This window comes from Sciurus vulgaris (genome assembly GCF_902686455.1).
Source record: "Sciurus vulgaris genome assembly, chromosome: 9".
Classification (NCBI taxonomy): Eukaryota; Metazoa; Chordata; class Mammalia; order Rodentia; family Sciuridae; genus Sciurus; species Sciurus vulgaris.
In genome coordinates, this window is record NC_136469.1 from 51,374,075 (window position 1) to 51,397,854 (window position 23,780).

Genomic DNA, 23,780 nt, shown 5'->3' on the forward strand with positions numbered 1-23,780 from the left:
TGTGTGTTTACCAATACCCTGAAGGCTTCACTCTTTGAAACAACTTGATTACCTCATGCTGTTTCATTGCTCATCATTTGGCATGCACGTACACTATATCTAACAAACATCAGCAGGAAAAAACAATAAACTAATTCATGAATCAGGATTCTCTTTTATGGTCCATTTGTGAAGGATAATCATGACTTAGCTTAAATAAGAGTCTATGACATGATTAAAGCTTTCAGAGCACAAAAGTGTTGACTGAGTCTAATTCCCTGATATAACACACAAACACACACACACACACATACACACAAAACAAAGAACATTCATATCATCTTTGCTGAAGACCCTATAAGCTTTAATCCACACACAGTATTTAAACAAACAACAGAGTGTACAGGAGATTGTCATTACCAAATTTTGTCATTGTTTTTCTCAGTCATATTAACAATAACTTAATTTTTATTGAATTCGGTTTTCTCTTCCAATCAAAAAGGCTTTCAAATGTTTGAGTCTCTATAACTCTACTCTCCAGAAACAGATAATCACTTCAAGGGAACGCTTTGTTTCAATTTAGATGGTAGTCTTTTTTTCTCTTAACATCTGTTTTATTAGATTGTGAGGTTAGGTGGGATTATAAAATAGCAATAAATGCTCACAAATCACACAACTAAGAAAGTCCCAGCTGGGGACTGTAGTGCCTGCCTATAGTCCCCAGCTACTTGGTGGTGGTGGTGGAGTTCTGAGACAGGAAAATGGCTTGAGCCCAGGAATTTGGGGCCAGGTCAGGCAACATAGTGAGATGCCATCTCAAGGAAAAAGAATCCCACTGTTTTAGATTTTCTTTGTGGTTACCCTTTAATTCATTCATTCAGTAACTGCTGGGCATCTTAAAATATTCCAGGCACAAATCTTCCAAGAAACAACTCAGAAGGGTCTTGCAGTTCTATCTCCTCTTTTATTCTGCTTTGTTCAAATCCATTTCCATTAGCACGCATTAACTTTATCAATACCTGGGACATCCTCTCCAAACTCATATCATGAACCTGTGACAGATTCCTATCTGTGCCTGTCTCCTGCTCCTTTGTTCTCTATAGACCTGTTCTTTGATATCATGGACACCTTTAGTTCCTCGTCACTCTATGTCTCCAAACACTGAGGTTCAGACACTAGCTTATCTACAGCCCACTTTAACAATACTGTAGCCATTATCTGGCTTTCTAGCTTCCTTTGTCCCTACACTGTCTTCTCCATGACTATCCCTAGCTTAGGTCAACCCAACTGGACTCCAGGAAGAAGTAGTTGAAGGCCACAATCCCAAAGTCCTGGCCTTTGGAGTCAGTCTGCAGTTTGCATCTGTTTCTGCCACTTGTCAGTTGTGAGACTTCATGGAGATTAATCTCCATAACCTTAGTTTTTCCATTAATGGAAATAATACCTGCATCAGAGACCTGTTATGAGACTAGAGAAGAGGCAGCTTAGGCATATAGTACAGATCTTATCATATAGTGGGCATAAATAAATAATAATTAGCATTTATTTTTTTTTCCTACTTCTAGCTCAGGACAGCTAAAACCTTCTGGAGAAAATTGCATATTCATGCCTTGGGGCTCCATTATAAATTCATGAGCTCCAACCTCAGATGGGCCCTCAAGTGTTCCCCATCTATTCAACTTCTGTTCTTCATACCAGCTGTTTCAGACCTTTACCACTTTCCTCAAGGGTCCTACCAGCTCCCTGACTTCCTGGTTCTCAGCAGATGGCCTAATCTTCTTCAGAGATGACAGGTTCCTACGAGTGAAAACAACTTCCACTGTGTCCTGTCTTCTCCAATGAGGGCCATCTTCACCCCTCTTCCAATTCACTCCTCTCTCAAAAAAGGAGGTACCCCTGCTCCCTTGACCATTGCTTAAATGACTTGAAGAAGTACTTACTGAGTGCTCACCATATACGCTAGGCCTGTGCGGAGTGCAAACCTGCCTTCTAACAACTATTCTTTAGGAGAGGAGACAGGCCACAACAAACTGGAATCCAGCAGTGGGATTCGTGTGCTAATACATGTGAAGACAGGGACTAGCCCGGACATGACTCTCCCTATAGGAGATTGCACCTGAAATAAAAACTAAAGAAATAACATTAGCCAGGTTGGGGGAATGAGGAGGGAGCTTTAAGGTAAAGAAAGTGAAACATGAAAAATTATGGACATGTAGGAGAGCCAGGTGGTAGACCTAAAGTTCATTACAGATGTAAGAAAACTGGAGCAGCACAACTACTGGGTATAACTGGGACAGAAGCTTAGCTTGTGGCATCAAGGATGGGTAGAATGGAGAAGCCAGTGCTCAAATCCAAACTATCTAGTGTAATAGAGAATGATCAAGAAAACCCCTAACTGGGGGCATGAGGCCCCTGTGCTGGACAGGGTATGGCTTGCCCTACACATGTCTCAGGTGGAACTAACAGGTTCTAGCTATGATCCTCAAGAGAGGTGGGCCAATGTCCCCACACCATTTTCTTTCTGAAATGAAGGAAATTGTCTTCAAAACCATCTTTGTTTGGAAATCCTGTTTGCTTCCTTTTTTGCTATGCGACCTCCATAAATAGGTTAGAGAGGAACTCATTCTTTTGTATCCTAAATAAGGCAAAAGGAAATTATAAATAATCTTCAAAATATAAGCCCACAGTTTCTTCATTGGAAAGAGTACCAAAAAGATTGGAAACCTTCATCCTTTAATAAAACAATATGCTAGACAAGCTGCAGTGACCCTGCCTCAGGGGTCATGGCACCCTCTGCCAAGGACCCCCAATGGCTGGGAGACCAGCATCTGCTTTTTTAGGTCTGGGGCCTTCCCCATAGTTTCAGTTTCTGATCTCCAAGCAGAAGATTCAATGCCACATAGGTCATATCTGAATGTTGTTTAGATATTATTTTTGAAACGAATAAAAGGCATATGAAATCATTTCACTGGCTTCTACCCTGTGGTTCATGCAATTATATCTCATTACACTTAAAGGACTGAATTTATTCACTCCCTTGGTGATTGTCTCTTGTTTGATAGTTTCTATATTCCAGTGACTTCAAATCACATCTGTCCCCTGAGTTCTGCTAAATTATTATTTAATAGAGCTTCCTAACTAGATTTCCTTCTTTCACCTTGGCACTATCAATATAGAAGGCAAGGAAATTCTGTTGCATCATAAGTAAAGCACATCTGTTTTCTGTGGAATGCTTCTCCCCCCGCCCCCCGGCCGCTGCCCCGGCTAAGAAGGGGCTCTTTTCACTCATGTAAACACCCACAACCTGACATTTGCTAGCAGGGTCAAGCCCAGTGTGATCGACCCTACGTCAAGCAGCATCTGAGATGGCACCCAATGAACCCCTCCTCCTGTGGGTCATGACCTTGCATAATACTCTCCCCTTACTGACTTGCTTCTAATTATTAGGACACAGAAGTGATGGAATATCACTTATAAGGTTAGGATAAACAAAACAATAGCTTCCATCTTGAGTTTCTCTCATTTTCACAGAGAAGACTGCTATTTTGTAAGTTGCCTACGGAACAGTTCACATGGCAAAGAACTGATACCTGTGAGGACCCAAAACCTGTGAAGAGTCACTCAAGAGAGCTTGGAAGTAGATCTGTCCTCCCTGAACCTTGAGAGGACTGCAGTGCCCGCCAGCACCTTAACTAAAGCCTTGTAAGCGCACCCAAGCCCAAGTCCTCAGTCAAGCCACTCCTGGACTCCTGACCCTCGGAAACTGAGACAGAAATGTTTACGGTGAAGATGCTGACTTTTGAGGAAATCTGCTGGACAATCATGGATAATCAACACAGATCTTATTTACGTCTCGGCTTTGTTTTTCTCCTTTCTCACTCCTTAGAGCTACACTGGCATGGTTACTGTTCCTTAAATGTGCCAAGTACATTCCCGCCTTCCAATCTCTGCCTCAACTGTTCCTTCTGCTCATAACACCTTTCTCCTGCTAACTTTCTCCCTCCTTCATGTCTGTGATCAAATGTCACCTTCTTGGTGAGGTTTACTGTGACTGCCATTTTTTTTATTGCTGCATTTTAATTATACACAGTAATGGGTTTCATTGGTATGACCACCATATTTAAAATTTCAACTCTCCCTTCTGTTCTCTTCTTGCATTAACCCTGCTCTCCTTACTCTTTTTCCAAAACTATCCATCATCTTCCAACTTACTATATAAATTATTTTTTATTAAAAAAAAAACAAAAAAAAACAGGGGCTGGGGCATGTGAGGCACCAGGTCCGATCCTCAGTGCCACATAAAAATGAATAAATAAAATAAAGGTCCATTGACAACTAAAAAATGTTGAAAAAATAATCAGAAGACCCTGTTAAAAAGTATAGCAGTTGGGGACCCAACTGAGTAATGGGACTATGAATTTATAATGCTCACTGTTCAATTTTTCTCAACAGGATGAGTAAAAGGGAGGATAGGACTGTGACACCGAAATCTGGTAGTTTTTTTTTTTTTTTTCCCCAGAAGAATCTAATAGAAATACAAGGAAGCTAGATGTTGAGGCAATAAAGTAACTGATCATGGTGTGCAGGCACAAGATGGCTAACACAACAGGAAGGGAGAAATTGAGAAAATAGAGGACCAAGGGACAAGGTTTTTAAAGAGGCTGAGGAACAGGTAAATCAGGGGAAAAGAGTTAAGCCCACTCTTTTAGTCAGTTTTTTGGCCACTGTGACTAAAAGACCCAACCAGAACAATTGTAGAGGAGGAAGAGTTTATTTGGAGGCTCACGGTTTAAGAGGTCTGAGTCCATAGAGGACCGGCTCCATTCCTTGGTGAGGCAAAACATCAAGGCAGAAGGGTGTGGCAGAGGGAAGCAGCTTGCATGATGATTAGGAAGTAGAGAAAGACTCCACTCTCCAGATACAAAACACATACTCCACAGTCACGCCCCACCTGCCTCCAGTTACCGCTCAATTAATCCCATCAGGGATTAATTCACTGATTAGGTTAATGCTGTAACCCAATCGTTTCTCTTCCAAACCTTCTTGTACATGTGAGCTTTTGGGGGACACCACATCTAAACCAAAACACCCATCTCCAGCACTTGGTCCTGCCCACCCAATCCCATCTGGCCCTGATACATCGATCATCCTCTTCTCCTTAGATTGTCAATCTTTTCAACAGTGTTCCTTCCTCGCTTCCTAAAAAAAATGTTTCCCTTAATCAACACCTTCAAATTCTAAGCTCTTTTTCCCTTCAGCATTGGTATTTTGAAAGAGACACCAATTATTTCTACTTCCTCACCTTACACTCACTTTCCAAGTCAGTGGGTTCAGGTTTTACCCTACAGAAATGGTTCTGGCAAAAGTGACCATGAAATCAAATCCTAAATGTAAAATTTTTCTTTATCCTCAAGCATTTGAACTTAAACATTTTGTGCTGTTGGCAATGTTCTTTATTGGGCTCTATGTCTTTATGGTTTGCCATTCTTGTCATTTTGAATTACCTAAGAGCGCATACCAGACTACTTCCATGCTAAGGGTCTCTTGATCTTCTTATGTGCCTGGAGAAATTGTACCTGATATCCATTTTTGTGTCTTCATCATGAAGTACAGCACTGAGCACATAGTAGTCACTCATTGATGGTGAGTGAATAGATGGATGGATGGATAGCACAGACCTGGTTTCCCATCCTTAAATATTCATGACTCATTTTCCTATTCTTGGACTTTTCTCTCTTCCTTCTAGCTTTCCTTAAACAATTGAATGCAGTTCTATGGTTAGAACTCATCTCCAGAGGTAAGTATTTTTGCCAGTTTTTTGCTTTTTTTCCTCTACTTTTTACAATGTATAAATGAACAAATTCATCCTACATATATTGCTGTAAAATTTGCTTTTCTTCCCCATTGGAATGTCATGGAAATTGCTCCACATCATTGGTTATCTCATCTTTCTTAATAGCTGCATTTTGTTGTATTCATAGCACTACTCCATTTTAGAAATGTGCTAAAATTTAATTAATTTCTGTTGATGAACACATAGGTTACTTCTATACAAACAATACTCAACTAAATATCGTTATGTCTTTGTGCATGCATGTGAAGGTTTCTGTGGGATAATGCCTGAAAAATGGGCCCATGTAAAATTTTTCACAAACATGGACAATTTTCTTTCCAAAAATAAATATTTTATCTATCCACATTTCCGCCATGAGTGTTTGTAAGGACTGATTTCCTCACATGCTTACAAATACTAAATATTATAATCCTCGTTTTAAGACATTGCCAAATAGTTATGTAAAAAAATAGAACACTGTGCTTTTAATCTGCATTTCTTTGGATATAAAGACAACAACAAACTTGCAGTATGTTGAATGAAGATTTGCATGTATTGTATGTGTTCTTTCTTGAGCTTGTTCTTCTTTGGAAGTGTTCATGTCTTTCTCATTAATTTGTAAGTGCTATTGTTTTGAGGCAGAAAGATCACAAGTTCAAGGCCAACCTGGGCAACTTAGTGAAACCCTACCCCAAAGAAAGAATAAAAAGGGCCGTGGATGTAGCTCAGTGGTAGGGCACTCCTGGATTCAATCCTCAGTATCAAAAAAAGAAAAAACTTCCAGCTATTGCACAGCAGGGTGACTGCAGATAACAAGTTTTATACACTGGACATTTCAAAAAGCTAAAAGGGATTTTGAAAATTTTCACCACAAAGAAATGACAAATGTTTGCAGACGTAAATACACTTAATCTAATTTAAACATTATGTAATGTACACATGAATGAAATATTACATGGCACCTCAATAATATGTACAATTTTTATGTTTTTACAAATCAATTAAAAGTAAATCAACAAAAGAAAAGTAATGGTCTCACTTTTCACTCAAATGAAGATTTTTCTTTTTCGTCTGTGTACTGTTGAGTGGTACAGAAGAAGAATTAACCTGGCATATTTATTCTAACCACTTACACAGTCTTGCTGTTGATTTAGTCTTATCTATGCCACCTGTCTTATGCTTTCAATTTATCATACCCACTTTTTGCTTCTTTTCTTCTTTAATAGCTTTTGCCTTTTTACTCTCACAAATATAAATGAATTTTTACATCAAAATCAAGCATTCAGGATTCATATCCTACCTCCACACAACCATCAATATCAGATCTTCAGCAGAACTTCAATTCCTTTCTCATCTCTTAGGCTTCACTGAAGTAAAAAGAAATTTTAGTTAGACTGTTTATTGTTATAATTTGTTACCTCTGATGTGAAAATACTTAAAAATTGTATTAAACTTTACAGCTACATTATCAACTACTTTATCTATTTTTTAAATGGGTTATTGCTAATTTGTCTAGGCTGGCCTTGAACTTGCACTGTTCCTGCTTCAGCCTCCCAAGAAGCTGAGATTACAGGCATATGCTACTGCACTTGGCCAATTACTATAAATTTTATACCCACCATTCTATGCTGTATATCTTGGCCTCCCTTCTTGACTTCTTTATTCTGATTTCTTTTTCATTTGACTGTAGTGCTTCATTGAATAGCTTTTTTTAAAAATAAAGAGAATGCAGGTAGCATGTCCTCTGTGACTTTTCACATCTTCACACTTGAATGATGGCTTGAATGTGTGTGGAATTCTGGGGTTGTGACCTTTTTTCCTTGAAGTATATCTTGTGGGTGTGTGTATGTATGATTCAGGTACTTGTATTAAATACTCTGGTCTAGAACTCTGAAATGCATGAATTTGCTCTTTTTTATTTGTTCTAATTAGTTATACATGACAGTTGAATGCATTTTGACATACTACACATAAATGGAGTACAACTTCTCATTCTTCTGGTTGTATGTGATGTAGAATCATGTAATCATATATGCATGTCATATAATTATATATGCACATGGGGTAATAATGCTCCATTCATTCTATTGTCCTTTCTACCGCCATATGGCTTCTCCTCCCTTCCCTCCCCTGTGCCAAATTGAAAGTAATCCTTGAAATCTGTCTTGTAAAAGTTTGCTGATAAAAAGGTCCATTTTCAATCTGATTATCTTTCTTGACAAGAAGCCTGGTTTTTCTGCCTAGACACTTGAACTAGGCATTGGCTTTTCAAATGATGTAAAGTAAAAGGTTACTCAGTCATGCAGAGTGGTGCATGACCGTAATCCCAGCAACTCTGGAGGCTAAGGCAGGAGGACTGCAAGTTTAAAGTCAGCCTCAACAATTTAGCAAGGCCTGAAGAAGTTAGTGAGACCCCATCTCAAAATTAAAAATTAAAAAGGGCTCTGGATGTGGCTCAGTGATAAAGTGCCCCACCTGGTTCAATCCCCAGTACCAAAAACAAGGAGTTAATGATTTCATAAAAGTGGTTAAGAATAACTTATATTCTACTAAAAGAATAATGGTTAAGTTTTACCGAAGGCAAAATAAGTTTTCATTTGTTTTTAGTTCAATCACAAAGGAATAAATATGATTTATCTCCATGACTTAGGAAAGTCATGGAGAAAAGTAGGTTAGGAAGAAGTTGTTTTCTAATTACAGTTGGTTTTTTAAAGTTTGTAAAATTAAGTACTGCAAAGTAAGTTTTTCAAGAGCCCAGAAGAATCCCTAGAATTGAGAGAACTTCAAATTCCATGGTGAAGCAATCAGCAATGGAAGAGAATATATAAGGTACTTTACCTACATTATTTTCTTCAGAGCTTATGGAACCTTAAATTTGAAATGCAATCAACCAAATTATGCAATGTGCATACATGAATATACTACAGAGAAATTTACCTTTATGTATATCTATAAATCGCCAATTTTAAAAACTATAAATAAATAGAAGGGAGACCAATAGAGTAGCTTCAAGACAGGGAGGAAAGGGAGGAAAAAAGGAAGTACTGGGGACTGAAATGAAGCAAATTACATTCCATGCATGTATGATTATGTCAAAATGAACCCCACCATTATGTATAACTGTGATGCACTAATAAAAACAGGTTTTTAAAGAAAGGACCTTAAAAGGGGGGTACTATTACCTATCCCCAGTCTTTGGAAGGAGAAACTGGTTCTTGGAGATGTTTAAACACGTACTCAAGACCCCACCACTAGTAAATAAGCAGCAGAACTAGAATTTCAACCCAGGATTCTGTGATCCCACTACACATCTTTGCAGTACTGTTGCATTCACATGTTCAAGGCACTGGGCTGGGAGCTGTAAGGGATAAAAAGGTGAATGCCACCAAGTCCCCATCTTCAAGTTGTCATCCAGGTTGCACCTATTTAATGTACTTAGTTTTGAGCAAAGAAAGCCAACATTCTTCTTCTTAGTAAAAGTTTATTAGACCATGAATCTGTGATTCAGAAGAAAAATGTCCTTTTCCAGGTGCATTTTTATACATTAGCATTTAGGGCAAATTGCCCAGAACTCCAATACTAATTTACCCCCAAGATCTCAGCCCATAGTTACTGTTGGAATTTTTGGCAAGTAGATTTCCCTGCAGGTAATAGTCAAATTAAGGAGTCCTCTTAAAGAAAAGGTGTTAGAGTGTTAGGCAACAGTTCAAAGCTCTGTGTTCAAAGGTGGGGAGGGGTACCCAACCAGGCAGTGCTCCAATGGTAAACGGGGTGAGAGAGTGCCTGTCCACTCCCCTAAGCTGCTGCTTAATGGATCCTGTGCTGGAGTACATCGTACAGTGGCGACAGTCTACTTTGCACTCAAAATTACAATGGGCCATGTTTTAACTTCTAACTGCAAAAGTAATATAGCAGATTTGGGAGGTGGACCCTTTTCCAGGATCAAACCTGAACTCTCTGCAAGTGTGAAACACCAGTATGCGTTGCAAAGTCCAGGAAAGCATTTCCCATACCTCTATCTCTCTCTTACTCCAGAACCTGAATTAGTGAGTTCTGCCCCTACTGAACTGAGAGACTCCTTATGATCAACCTGTAAAATAATAATAGTAATAATAACTAACTTCATTGATCATTTACTATGTGACATATACTATTCCAAGGGGTTTTCAATTAAGTTAATCCTCACAACAACTTTATGACTTATATATGTATTTATAAAAGAGAAAACCTAAACCCACAGAGATTAAGTGATTTGTGAAAGATTATACAGTTACTAAGGGGCAAAGAGAGGATTTGAACCCCTAGTTGGTCCTTGTGCATGTATTATTAACCAATGCCATAAAGTTTTGTGTAGTTGTATCTGACCTTTACAGGAAATTCCCTTCATCAGTTAGATCACTCTTTCTTGGACTGAGTGTCATTTTGGTTAAGAAATTGATTTGCCATAGGACTGACTCCTACAAGGTTAAACAGTATTCCTTCCAGACTACAAAGAGATCTAAAAGAAGAAATGTCAAGGAAATTTAAACATCAGGAGGAGATGGAGTAGAAATCACTAGAGGGACAATATTAAGGGAAAGCTAACTGCTGAATGGGCAGATCAGTACTCATCCCCAAAACAAGATTAAGGCATGCTCCACAACCTGATAAGCCAAAGGTACTGAACCTGCTAACCATCCTGATCAGAACTGATTTAAGAACAAGGTGTGACTGCACCTGTAAATGGAAGCCATGGGGCTGAAAAGGCAGAGACTGGAAACTGGAGTGAACATAAAAGGAACAATTTTCAAGTCCATATCCAATTCCAACTTGGTAAAACATCCACTTATAATTTTCCAATTTGAGGTGAATTTCTACTGTCAAGATATTTGACCTATCTTAAAATACCCTTGTTTTATGCATTGTATAAAAGAAATGGTTGATACAAGTTTGTTGATTTATGATATGTGTAAGGAAGAAGGAAGATTGCACTTGGTGTCCCTTCTGTCTCCCCGTGACGCTCTTGGAGAGTGTCCTCCATTTTGCCCATGAGCATCTCCTCAGGAGGTTTCTCCAGCAACCTGCAGGTGTACTCACAACCAAGCTTGGCTAGCTAAGTTGCAGCTGGCCTGGATGAGCTTGACCAGTAAGACAAAAGATGTGGGAAGCCAAGGAAGGAGCAGTCCTGCATAAAACAGACAATGAGACAGTTCTACTCTTTTCTTTCATTTTTGCTTTTATTTTTATTTGTAGATGGACACAATACCTTTATTTTATTTACTTAGATTTATGTGGTATTGATGATCAAACCCATTGCCTCACATGTGCTAGGCAAGTGCTCTAACCCTGAAATATAACCTAGTCAGGCATTTCTACTCTTTTAGATCCACAAAGAATGTCTCAACTTGACTAAAATTCTCTTTTAGCAAAATGGGACTGACCAGGGACCCAGAGATAAGAACCCTGGGTATAGGCTTTTCTGGATGACTTTTTAACTAAATATGGCTGTGAAAGTCCTGGATTTTCAGTTCCTTGCATCTTCTCACATTGAATGGGCTAGGGACATAAGCAGTAGAGCACTTGCCTGGGCTCCATCCCTAGCACTGAAAAAAAAAGTCACCACATTCAAGGTTTTAAGTTAAGAATCTTTCTGGCTGTCAAGAGAAAGTATTGGCAGTAAGAAAGGGGCGACTGGCCACCTTTTATTTCCATTAACCTCAGAGGAACTGCTTTCTGCCAATCTGCCCACCCATATGAAAGGATTCTCTTTTTTTTTCTGGTTTTGATCTTGTTCCCTGGCAAAATGGATGTGATTTTCTTAGCACTCTCTTCCTCCTGCCAAGGCACAGACTGTTTGTTTGGACACATGGTCCCATTTCTAGAATCCTTTAACCTACAGGAAACTTGTGCCCCAGAGTTGATGGCCAATCTGCTGGGGCTCCATCTGGAACAGCTGAGGAATCAAGAGGTCACTTCCTCATGGGACACATGTCTAGAAAAGACACATGCTCCATAAGGTGAGGGTCTGTGTGGGTCCCACAGAGCACCATATTCCCAGCACTGGCACATAAATACATTCAATAAATGAGGGTGTTCAATAGCATCTTTGAAGGGAATTTCTCAACAAACACACTTCTGTGTAGAATCTAGCAGTGCTAAATGGCAATACATGGGATAATCTGGAAGAAATTTTATTCCATCTGTATTGTGGTCAGCTAACACCATAAATTATAACACCTTTCCCAAAGTTATTTCATGGGACACTAGACTCAAAATGTGCTCAGCAAAAAACTGATCCCACAATCAAGTAAGCTTGATAAATATTGCATACCAGAAACTCCTTCCAATAGTACCTGCACACATTAACCTCCCAAAGAGATTTTTGGGGTTTTCTGTAAAGAAATGTTTAACTTGAACCCTTCCCTCCTTTTTTTTCATTTTGACCATGCACTCTTCATCTTTCACCTATTACTTACTATTCCACGGAAAGAGTGCGTCTCTGAACTCACCATGAGACTCTTTCAGGAAGCACAGTTATATCATGATTAGTCTTTTGTGATCCCCCTCACACCATGGTCATTAGAATAGGTATTCAAGTCTATTCCCTCTGAAATTGTTTACTACATGAGGCTGAGAAGTTGAATTTCCACGTCATCTTGAATGCAAGATGCACCTTCGAGAAGTTAGCGCTCCCCTCTCTCAGGAAAGCAGCTGGCTAAAGACAGCTCCCCAGTCAGCTCAGCAATCTTGTGCATTGTCTGGTATGAACCTCAAAGGGCACTTAGGGACCTGGTGGGAGCAGGAGTCAGGTCACTATTCATAAACACTGGCTTTCTGCGACTCTCTGTCATGTTTGGTTGTGTCGTTAACCTGAATAGGCTGATGTACCCAATTATTAAGCACTGAATTATGTTTTAATCTAGGGTATTTTGTAGAAGTGGTTAGCATCTACAACCAGTTGGTTTTAAATAAAGGGGGTGATCCTCAATAACCCGTGAGCCTACTCCAATCAGTTGAAAGACCTTAGGAGAAAACCTCAGGCTTCCTCAAGGAAGAAATTCCATCTGTGGAGAGCAGCCTTAGATCCCACAGTCTCCAGTCTCCTGTTCCAGGACTGTCGGAGAACCCTGGTTGACACACTGCTTTTTGAAATGCTCCCTCATCAGTGTCCCTGTCAGGCTGGGCATGAGCCATGCTAACACACTTCTCAAACGGAATAAGGAGTCATCAGGGATGCCAATAGCATTCATCCATCAGGCAGGGTAAAGGATCTGCCTCAAAGACATGGGGAAGTGAGAGAATCTGCAGGTCCAATAAGGCTGGGAAGGGGAGACAAGAGAGCCCTTGGCCCTTCAAGTCAAGAAAGGACTGGCTTTCAGTTTGTGTGTCCTCTGTTGCTGCCCAGTAGGGGGCTGGGGGTAACTTAACTAATACTAGTGGATTTCCATGCCTAGGCACAACTTAGTGAATTAATTCCTGGAAAAGAATGCTTGCCTTCAAAATTAATTAATTTTCACAGTTTAATAGTATCTCAGGGCATTTATTTTGCATTTAAGATGAAGAGCATAGATTTGTATATATTATGGAAATGGACTGGAAGTCTCATTTTGATAAGGAAATGTGAAAACCCAACCCATTCACCAGTATTGATAAGAGGGAGAGATAGGACATGTTCGTGCGCTTACAAGGATGTTCATTTGGCTATGTAAGAGGAGGACTTTAATTTACATAATACATGTTTCAAACCTTAAAATGTACATACTCAGTCCATTCCACATATGAGAATCTATTCTAAGGATGTACATAGTTATAATTATAAGAGATTTCATCTCAATTGTGAAAAAATAGAAATCACATCCATTAGTAAGACATCAGTAAATGTGACATATCACTACAACAGAACATAATTTAAAAATCTATTGTACATTGAGTTGTGTGCCAAGCATTGTTGTATAAAAGTTACATATAAATTAACTCACTTAATTCTTACAACAACTCTGCAAGGTAGATTCTATTATTCTCCTTTTACTAAGGCTCAGAGTGGCAAGGTCAACTACCCAAAGTCACAGGGTGACTTCATCCCTTGAAGGATGAGTATTTTGTCTCCAGAACCCATGCTCTGAGTCTGTGCTGTACCACACTCTCAAGAAATATAATGTCATTTAAAACAAACCCTCTACATGGATATAAAATATAATGCCAAAAAAATAGAAAATTACACATCTTAATATTGATGATCTTCCATTTTTCTTCTTTGTTCATCTGCATGTATTAAATTTTCTCCAATAACTATCAACTATTTTTAGTTCAAAAATAAAAACAGCCAGACATGGTGGCACATGCCTGTACTCCCATCTACTTGGAAGGCTGAGGATCAAAAGTTTGAGACTAGCCTTGGTACCTTAAGCAAGATCCTGTCTCAAAATAAAAAATAAAAAACAAGGACTGGGGATGTAGCCCCCTAGTTCAAACTCCAGTTCTGCCAAAAATAAATAATAAAATTTTAAAAAATGAAAGTGATGCTATTATTTTAATTGGAAGTTAAATTCCTAATTTGACTGGTCAAGACTAATGTTAGCTCCATAAAGAGTGATGTTCAGGTCAGTTTTTCAAGCTAATACATTCCAGAAGAATATGTACCCAGTGGCATGGGGAGGGTTCCCAGGGGACACAAGTTTCAGGTTCCCTGAGGTCACACCCCCAGCAATGAACCAACAAGCCTGTCGGGAAGAGAGCGAACCAGAGAATAGCTCCTGGACTGTCTTTGGGCTCACTTCCAAACCTCAGTTTTCTGAAAACAGTCAAGTGTTGTGATGGTCAACACTGACCATGAATTTCAAGTCCATAATCTTTTGAAAAGTCAGGAAATAAAATATGTAATAAAAGTGGTGAGTTTTGAATTCACAAAATGTTCAGTCTGTGGGAATGCTCTGGATCTCTTGTGGACAGTACATAAATTGAATGACAGGATAAATAATTAGAAGTGTGAAGGTTAGAACTATGGACTCTTAGAGATAAAAACCTACATATCTTCAGTTGACAAAAGAAGACAGTGAAGCTCAGAGAGATTGAATAACTTACTCTCAGTTATTCCGCATGCCAAAGGCCAAGCCAGAATGAAAGATAAGATTTTTGCTGGGTGTTTAGCACATGCCTATAATCCCAGGGGCTTGAGAGACTGAGGCAGGAGGATTGTGAGTTCAAAGCCAGCCTCAGCAATTTAGCAAGGTGCTAAGCAACTCAGCGAGACTCTATCTCTAAATAAAATACAAAAAAATGACTGGAGATATGGCTCAGTGGTTAAGTGCCCCTGGGTCCCATCGCCGATTAAAAAATAAAAAATGAAAGATAAGTTTTAGTTCCTAATCCAATAGCCTCCCATTGAGCCATGCCAAGCCAGGAGCTTGGGCTCTCATGCAAAAAAAGGAAGGAGGTATTGGCAAGAGAACAACAGGGATCTTACGTTTCTTTCATATTCAATTTTTGAAAGTACATAGAGCAAATGGTCAAGGTCCCCTTCCACATACTACAACTCTTCCACCCCAGAGGTGATTACCACAGTCAAGAATTTGGGGTGTGACTTTCCAAACTCCTGAGTATGTCATATCTGTATTTAGTAGTGTGCTAGAATCAGTTCGTACTGGCTTAAATTTTCAAGAAAACTATAGGCCAGTTGTTAAAAACAGCCACTACTAAAAATTAAATTACACACACAATGAAATCATGTTAAAATCAGAGTTAATAAGTACTTAAAAATCACTACCACCGTCCCTTTTTAAACTATATTTTATTATTTTCTATGTTCTTAGCATTATGTACGTCCATTACATCTACTAGTATGAGCTACTGTGTATCTCTTCTCAACTTCCCATTCTGTGATGTCCCCTTGACAGATGTCCCCATCACAGTGAGAGCACTTACACCAGAGAAATCGACAAATACCACACACCGGTGACTTCCCTGCCAGTTCTGAAGCCTTTGCTAGCAAACCATAATAGACACTTTTTTTTTTCGGGTTTTCAGGTGTCTTTCTTCTTTACATAAACAGATGATTGACAACTTTTTAAAGTCTGGTAAATGCATGCCTTTGCCCTGGTGGAAAAGAGAAGCAACACTCACTGAAATATGTAAAATATCTGTACCATCAAAACATTTTCAAACTCCTGTTCTCCTTTCCTCAAGGCCTTGTCCCCTTGGTAACCCAGTCTTCCATTATAACAAAATTCTGATTCATTTTAACTTTCCTCTTCAAGTATGTTCACCTTCCCTATTCAATGCCCCACACCTTTCAAGGCCTCTTCGAGAGAGAAAGAACATTTTTTAATGGGGACAGTGATGTTTTTTCAGAACAAAACCAGACTGGCTGAATTGGCTTTGCCTTGGTAATCACTAGACCCCTCCAGCTGCTACCTGACCACTCCTGCGCTCTGAGTATCAGAGAGAGAACAAGATACTTAGTACTTTTTGTTTACACACCAAAAGATTAGGTTTCCTTAAATTCCTAAGGAATTTCAAAAGATTAACTTTTAGATAGGAAACTTCATAGGCTGAGCAAGCTGAGGAAAGAAAAAAGGAGAAAATCATGTCACCCTCAAGCAGTTCCATCAAGGGATGAAATTTTAAATCACATCATGTCTCACACCCATTTCTTAGTGCAAAATAAATCACTTGAACAGAGTGCAAGCCAATTTTTACTTTAAAAATGTTGTGTCCTAAGGCTGTCTTCTTGAACTTCAAAAGCACACTTTGTAATTACTCTACCTATCAAAGAAAACCCAACATTTCACCTCCAATCTTCTTCAGCTTGGGTTATCACTTTTAATTGTTAATAAACCACATTAATTTTAAAGCAATTATTCTGTTAGGGAATTCAATGCTTTCAAACAGAAGACACTAAATTATAAATAAATAAACTTATTTATGTACAAGTAAAAGTTAAGTGAGGCTTTTTCTTACTACCTGTCGTTGGTTTCATTTCTAGTCATTTCTGTCATTTTGGAGAATCACAGCATTCGATGTCTCTCGTTGTTTTTAAGGAACAGTTTTCTGGGAAGGAGAAGGCTAGAAAAGACTAAGGATTTTTATCGCAGTCCCTGCCCAACAGTGATATCACTTGAGGGTTGTCAGTCTTCCCAGGACTTGATAGTTTTGTTTGTTTGGGTTTGGTTTTAGTCTTAAGAGAAGTGGAGGGCTAAAAAATTAATTTGCTAAACTCAGACCACATTATCAACCTATGCAATTCATTCATATCTATTTAAACCCTTTGTTTTCTTAACAAATGCTTTTCCCAAGCAGGAGTTAACTAGAGAATTGCTTTGTGTTACCCATTTCCCTGCTTCTGTGGGCACTGATTGTCTATTTGACAAAAGCCTTTCCTTGCAGATCATATTTTTTTCAGTCCAGCCAATTTTCTCTTTGGTTAACAAACTAAATGTCCTTGAGACAGAAACATGCCATGCTGGTTTCTACTTTGGCACAGAGCTCAGAATTCAGGAAGTGACAGTAGCTCTTAACTAACGTCTTTCCCTCCACCCTACCTGTGCCTGTGTGCTGAATCCTCCACCTGGAGGGTGTCCCTGCTCCTCCACCCAGCAAGACCAATTCTGCAGGGCCCTCCTCAGCCTCCTGGATGCCTGACATGCTTTCCTCTGACTTCCAACCTAGAGCAGCTCTCATCACCCCTGCGATCATCCTCTACCAAGATTTGCCATGATGCCAGTCACTGTTCTACGCATTCTAGGTGTCTGAACTCAAGTAATCCTCACCATGACCCTATTTGGTAGTACCATGATAAATCCCTCTCTATAGATAGGGACACTGAGGCATGGAGAAGTTGGTGCCCAAAGACCCTCAACTGGAGATTAACAGAGAAGCCAATCCAGGGATTGTATCCACATGAACTCTACCATATCTTCTGCTGCGCTCAGCCGCTTAGTCACCTACAAAGCTGTATCTCCACTGGACCAAGCACTCCCAGGAGACGGAGGCCATCTCTTATCCATTCTTATATCACCCAAAATGATATAAGCCACAGTGACTGGTAAGTGGCAGAGGTTCATTAAAGGGAAAGAATGAAGGGGTTTCTCCTAGCACTTCTAGGTATATGAATTGGGAGATGTCTCCACAAAAAGATGACCTTTAGGACATCAGTGAAAAAGCCTACCATGCTGGTAGCCCTGGACTATACAAGGTCTTAAACCTAGATCTGTCCTTTCCTGAGTAATCAACATAACTGACCTTCGCAACCAGGTAAACACTGACCAAGTATCATCTCCCCTAGACAGTGATGGTAAGTTACGGTTCACAGAGGATGTTTGACATATTATAATTCAGTGACGGGTTGGTATAAGCTAGCAAGGCTGACCCTGGATTGGTGGTAAAGTGGGGAAGGTTGGCATCACATGTCTTTCTCAATCTTTATAGCACTCAACCAGCAAAATAATAATTAGGCCCTATCAAAATGTATGCAACTTGAGAATATTATTTTAAACAAAATAAGCCAAACTCAGAAAGTCGAGGGTTGTATGTTTTTTTCTCTCATATGTGGATATTAAAGAGGAAAAGGAAAAGAAACAGGGGAAATCTCATGAAAATCAAAGGGAGCTCAATAGTGTACAGGAAAGATACCAGGTGGAGAGAAGACAGGAAAGAAAGGGGAACTACTGGGGAATGATACTGACAAGATTATATTGTTACACTGTGTGCATGTATATATATGTAACAACAAATTCCACCATCGTGTATAATTAGAGTGACCAAAAAATAATATGAAAAAAATTAGATCCTATCTTCCCAAAATTTAATTAAATATTCAGCATGTTTACAAATTGGAAGTGGGAAAGAAATAAAGAAACAAAAATAGTGACAAAAATGGGAACAGAAATGGGATTTACATTGAGGCTAATACACAAACTGCATAATAGTGTCATTCTGTACTGGTTATGTCTGGAGCAAAGGATCGAAACATACATAATACTTTGTCATGTACGTTCGTAAAGAAGCTCTTATTGGATCTCCAAGGTGGCCATTTCTTACAGCCAATGTTTCTATGTCCATGTGGCAAGTGAGGAACTAACTGGAGGCTCAGAGATCAGGAAACTTAAACGAGTTCATCCAGTCGTCAGTGTGGCTGTAACCAAGGCTGAACCCTTCAGGGGTGAGGAGCTAATTTTCAAGTGTGTTGCCTGAAAGGCCTCACAACTTAGACACACCTAAGCCATCTTTCCCAAATAGGAGAAAATAATAACCACAGTTCTGGTCAAATATTTATTTGTTCCTTCAACCTACAATTAAGTATAATAAGAAGTGCTGCAGCTGTGTGAAATCTGAGTTGATTCTGGAACCAGTGTTTTGTGAGTGTGATGGTGCATCTGCCACATTCCTGCTGACGTAAGTCACACGTTCTCTCTGCCCTTCTCATGGCTCAGGCCTAGACATAATTGTCCTCTGCCAGCTTTCAGGATTCAGATCAGAAACTTTCCCTCCACTCCTTTACTATTCATCCCTTGGATTTTATTGCAACCTCTTAGGGATGAAGCAGGTAGGGGTTGTGGTCCTGGGCAGAATGGGCATCTCTCTGCACAGGGATTCAGGAAACACAAGGATCGATGTTGTGTTGTATGGCTTTTCATCACTGTGACAAATACCTGAGAAAAACAAATTAAAGGGGGAAAGATTTATTTTTGGCTCATAGTTTCAATAAGTTCCAGTCTAGGGTCAGCAGGTGCCATTGTTTTGGACCTGAGGCAAGTCAAAACATCATGGTGGAAGGTCATGGTAGAGAAAAAACGCTCACTTCATGGCAGCTGGGAAGCAGAGAAAGAGGAAGGAAGGAACTGGAAACAAGATATATTCTTCCAGGGCACACCCCAGTGACCTACTTCCTCCAACAAGGTCCCATCACCTACAGTTCCTAACATCTCCCATTAATGCCATCAAATATGAATCCCTAAGTGATCAACCCAAGGGTGAGGTCAGAGCCCCATGGTCCCAAAACTTCCTACTCCTGAACATTGCTGCATCAGGGTCCAAACCTTCAACCAGGAGTTTTTTGGGGGGCACTTCATATTCAAACAATAACAACACATCCATATTCTGATGCTGCTCCCCCTCTTCTGTTAGGTTGGGGCTAAAATATGAATCAGGAGGGTTCAGACATAGGTGCCTGGAAAAAAGGCAAAACCAAGCAAAGGAGATTCCAGATGTTGGAGAAAGAGTGCTCATGAGCAGGTAATTTCTGGGACAACTGCTTCTGAAGAGGAACCTGTATCTTACTGACCTCATTAAACCATGATCTGCTCCCCTCCTTTCCCCTTTATCTTCCACTGCCACCATCAGCTACCTCAGCACAGCTCCCCACCTGGGCAACCCTAAGGAATGGGATTCAGACACTGCCTTTCCAGAAATGTGCTTCTGAGCCTCTGCTGTCAATGTCAACATCTGCAGAAGGCCCCACCGCGGGGTCTGCAGTCAACACAGGGAAGAAACATAATGCTAGCCACTTAGATGTGGGATTAGTGCTGGCCAGACACACCGAAGAACAAAAATTCCTTAGCCTCCTGCTGACTGATTGTGTGCAGGAGAGGTCCAGCTGATGTGCTAGCAATCTTCCCTGAACAATAAAATAATATAGTGCTTTCTATGTGGAGATGGAATTACCACTAATGGGATTTTGCCAGTGACACAAACACAAATGTAAAAACTGCCCCCACCTTTCCTGACCTTCCTAAGATGGCCTGTTTCTGGCTGTGATAATGTATCAACACGCAGACAATTTTTCCACAGAAAATTAATCACAACTCTAGGAGGGGGAAAAAAACCCTACATCATTTTAAGACTATCCTGAGTCCCACTACTTTGTCAGTTAAATCATCCCTACTCAATATACTGGATTTATATTTTAATGCTTGTGGAAGATCCAGAAATAAAATAAAAAGATATCTAAAAAAAAAATAAAGGGCATTTTAGGAACTGTTGAACAATATTCTAAGTCAAATACTCTGACAAAACTACCACAAAATAGCCGACAAATAGCTGGAACAAGCTTTGGAGATAATGTCCAAACCCTCATTTTACAATGTTGAGATGTTGAGGCCCAAACAAATTAAATGAATGTCCAAAATCAGAGTACAAATTAGTGTTTGGACAAGAAATTACATTAACAAGACAAATACCAGGGAAAGTAGTAAAAGACAACAGCTTCCAGAATCCAAGACAGCTGGGAGAATGTGAATCAGAGACACACCTACCCTGCCATCCCCTTCTGACCCACAGAAGTCCCCATTGTGAGTCCCACAGCTAGGTCTCTCTGTCTATCCTGGAGGAGGAGCCATTTTATAGCAGGGGACAATGCTGTCACGGATGTTGAGATGACAAGTCCCTTCCTGCCCTCAGAGGGCCTTAAATATGAACAGAAAGAAAGAGAAAAAAAAAATTGTCTCAAAAAAGAAAAAAAAAAAAAAAAATAGAGCACGTATTTTCCTAAGGTTCAAGCAGCAGAAGCATATGACCTTCATTGTTAAAAAACAAAGTGCCACAATGAAAAATGAGTTCACAGGGTTCATCCTTTTGCAAGGAGATAGTTGAAAGACCCTCTTCAAGTTGCTTACAAAAATAAATTAAAGAGGAATTCGAGAGAAGACTGCAGTCAATGCTATTGAGTTTCAGGTTTTTTAAAAAAATCAATATTATCACTTAAGAACTAGCTTCCTTTTTTCTACTGTCTGATACTTGTAGCTTGAAGTAACAGTTGGCCCTTGGTGACAGTACTCAATAAAGAGGCCACATCTGCCTATAATGATTCTCAGGGAAGCTGAAGACCACGCTTGGAGGCCTTAAGGGAATCCCAAAGACTATTTGGGTCCTAATGTATTCACTGTTGATTTATTTACAGATTTTTTTTCCTCCCCAACTCCTTTGTGATGTTTAATAATACATAAAGATAAGTTTTACCATATAAATTAAATGGATCACCACTGCCAGCTGTATTGAAGATAACTGTTAAACTGTGAATCTTCACAAAAAGGGGGATGCTCAGAGCTCATATTTGCAAATCAGCATCTAATACTGCACGTTACGAGTAACTGAACACATCTGGGAAAAGAAACCCACTGCCACTTAAAAAACCTGCTCCATTCTCTAGCACATCTCGGGTGCAATTAAAGAACCAAGTACACAATTAAAATTCAGGTCAGCACACAGCAACAACAGGGCTCTTTGATGTGAGGTCAGCTTTGGTCATTCTCATATACTCATTAAACAGGTTAATCAACTTAGCGCAGGATATAGGACAGGAGTAACCAAAAATCTATTTAATTACCATTACCCTGAGAGTTTCGGCAGGAAGATCTGTTTTATGTGTGTGACAGAGCAGCTGCTGTTTTGCTGTCAGTGTATGCTGAGTTAAAGGCGCCATTTCTAGAACTGTGTGCTTTCTTTCAGGTTATGAAATATAGTTATAAATATTTGCTTGATTTATCATTAATTAAAATATTCTAAAAGCAGATGGTCTGGTATGTGTCTTTCTGTTTTCTTCTTATACATTTCTCTTTCTTGGTTAAAGTAACAAACCACAGGTCAAATTTGCAAACTGTCTCATGCTCTTTGAGTTGTTTGCCTTCCTTTGAGCCAAGAAGGTGCTGTTGTGACACATTCAGTTCAAATGAATAAACTCCATCCGTATTCTCCTAATGGGCTTTGTACAGTTCACAAAAGGTAGGGCAGTTAACATGAATGATTGGTGCCTATTGCATATACTTTAGTAGAATGACCTGGACTTTAAGATCAAATGACATGGATTTAAATCCAGTTCCCTGATCTGCAGATACTCATTTGTGAATATAATAAAATTTACCTTGGAATAAGGTTGTAAGGATATAATAAAATAATGTCTATAAAGTACTTGATGCAGTGTTTGGAACATGGAAGAATGCAATGGGAAAAAAATCTTGTCATTAAGAAAATTTTTTCCTAAGTCACCAAGAAATCATTAATCAGGGTGCAATTTTCTTTCCCTAAAAATTTTATTCAGTACTTCTTAATACAAACCAGTGTTTCATGATGATGAAACTGAACACACAACATACAATGTGAAATTGAAAGGATAAAAGTCTTGAGCCAGGTGTGGTGGTACACACCTGTAGTCCCAGCTACTAGGGAGGCTGTCAAGAGGTTCAAGGCCAGGAGTTCAAGGCCAGCCTGGGCAACATAACAAAACCCCATCTCAAAACAAAAGAAAACAAGCAAACAATCTCTCTCCTAGACTTTTAAATAAAAGTCTAACAACTCAAGAGGAAGGCAACAAGAAAGGGTGTCATGGGAATTGGAATGCTTCCTGTTTTACACTTAAACAAGACACAGAGGACTCCATTTTTGGGCAATGGGAGATGGCATGAATACAGTCATGTTTTAAAAAATCACAAGTAAACCAATTAACTCTGAAGAAAGTACACTTGATTCTTCTTGATTGATTAGTTATGGTCTACAAAGTTAGTGCAAACACTGAGTTAGCAAGCACTAAGCATTTGTTCCTCAGGGAAATACCAAGTCCGATTCCTTCAAGCTTCTGGTCACAACATTTCCCTCACCCAATCAATATACAAGTTTGTTTTATACATGTGTGTTAGTCAGTTTTTCACTGCTGTGACCAAAATACCTGACACAAACAACTTAGAAAAGGAACGATTTATTTTGGCTCACAGTTTCAGAGGTTTCAGTTCATGTTTGACTGGTTTCATTGCTTTGGGCCTGAGGTGTGGCAGGACATCACGGCAGAAAGGAAAGGTGCCCAGCTCATGGCAGCCAGGAAGCAGAAGGAGAGTAGAAGGGGTCAGGGACAAGATACAGTCCCAAGGGCATGCCCAGGGATTGGTTTCCTCCAACCATGATCCACCTGCCTATAATTTTCATCTCCTCCCAGTAGATCATTCAAATTATTAATGGATTAATCCACTGATGAGGTTAGAGCCCTCATGACCCAATCATTTTCCAA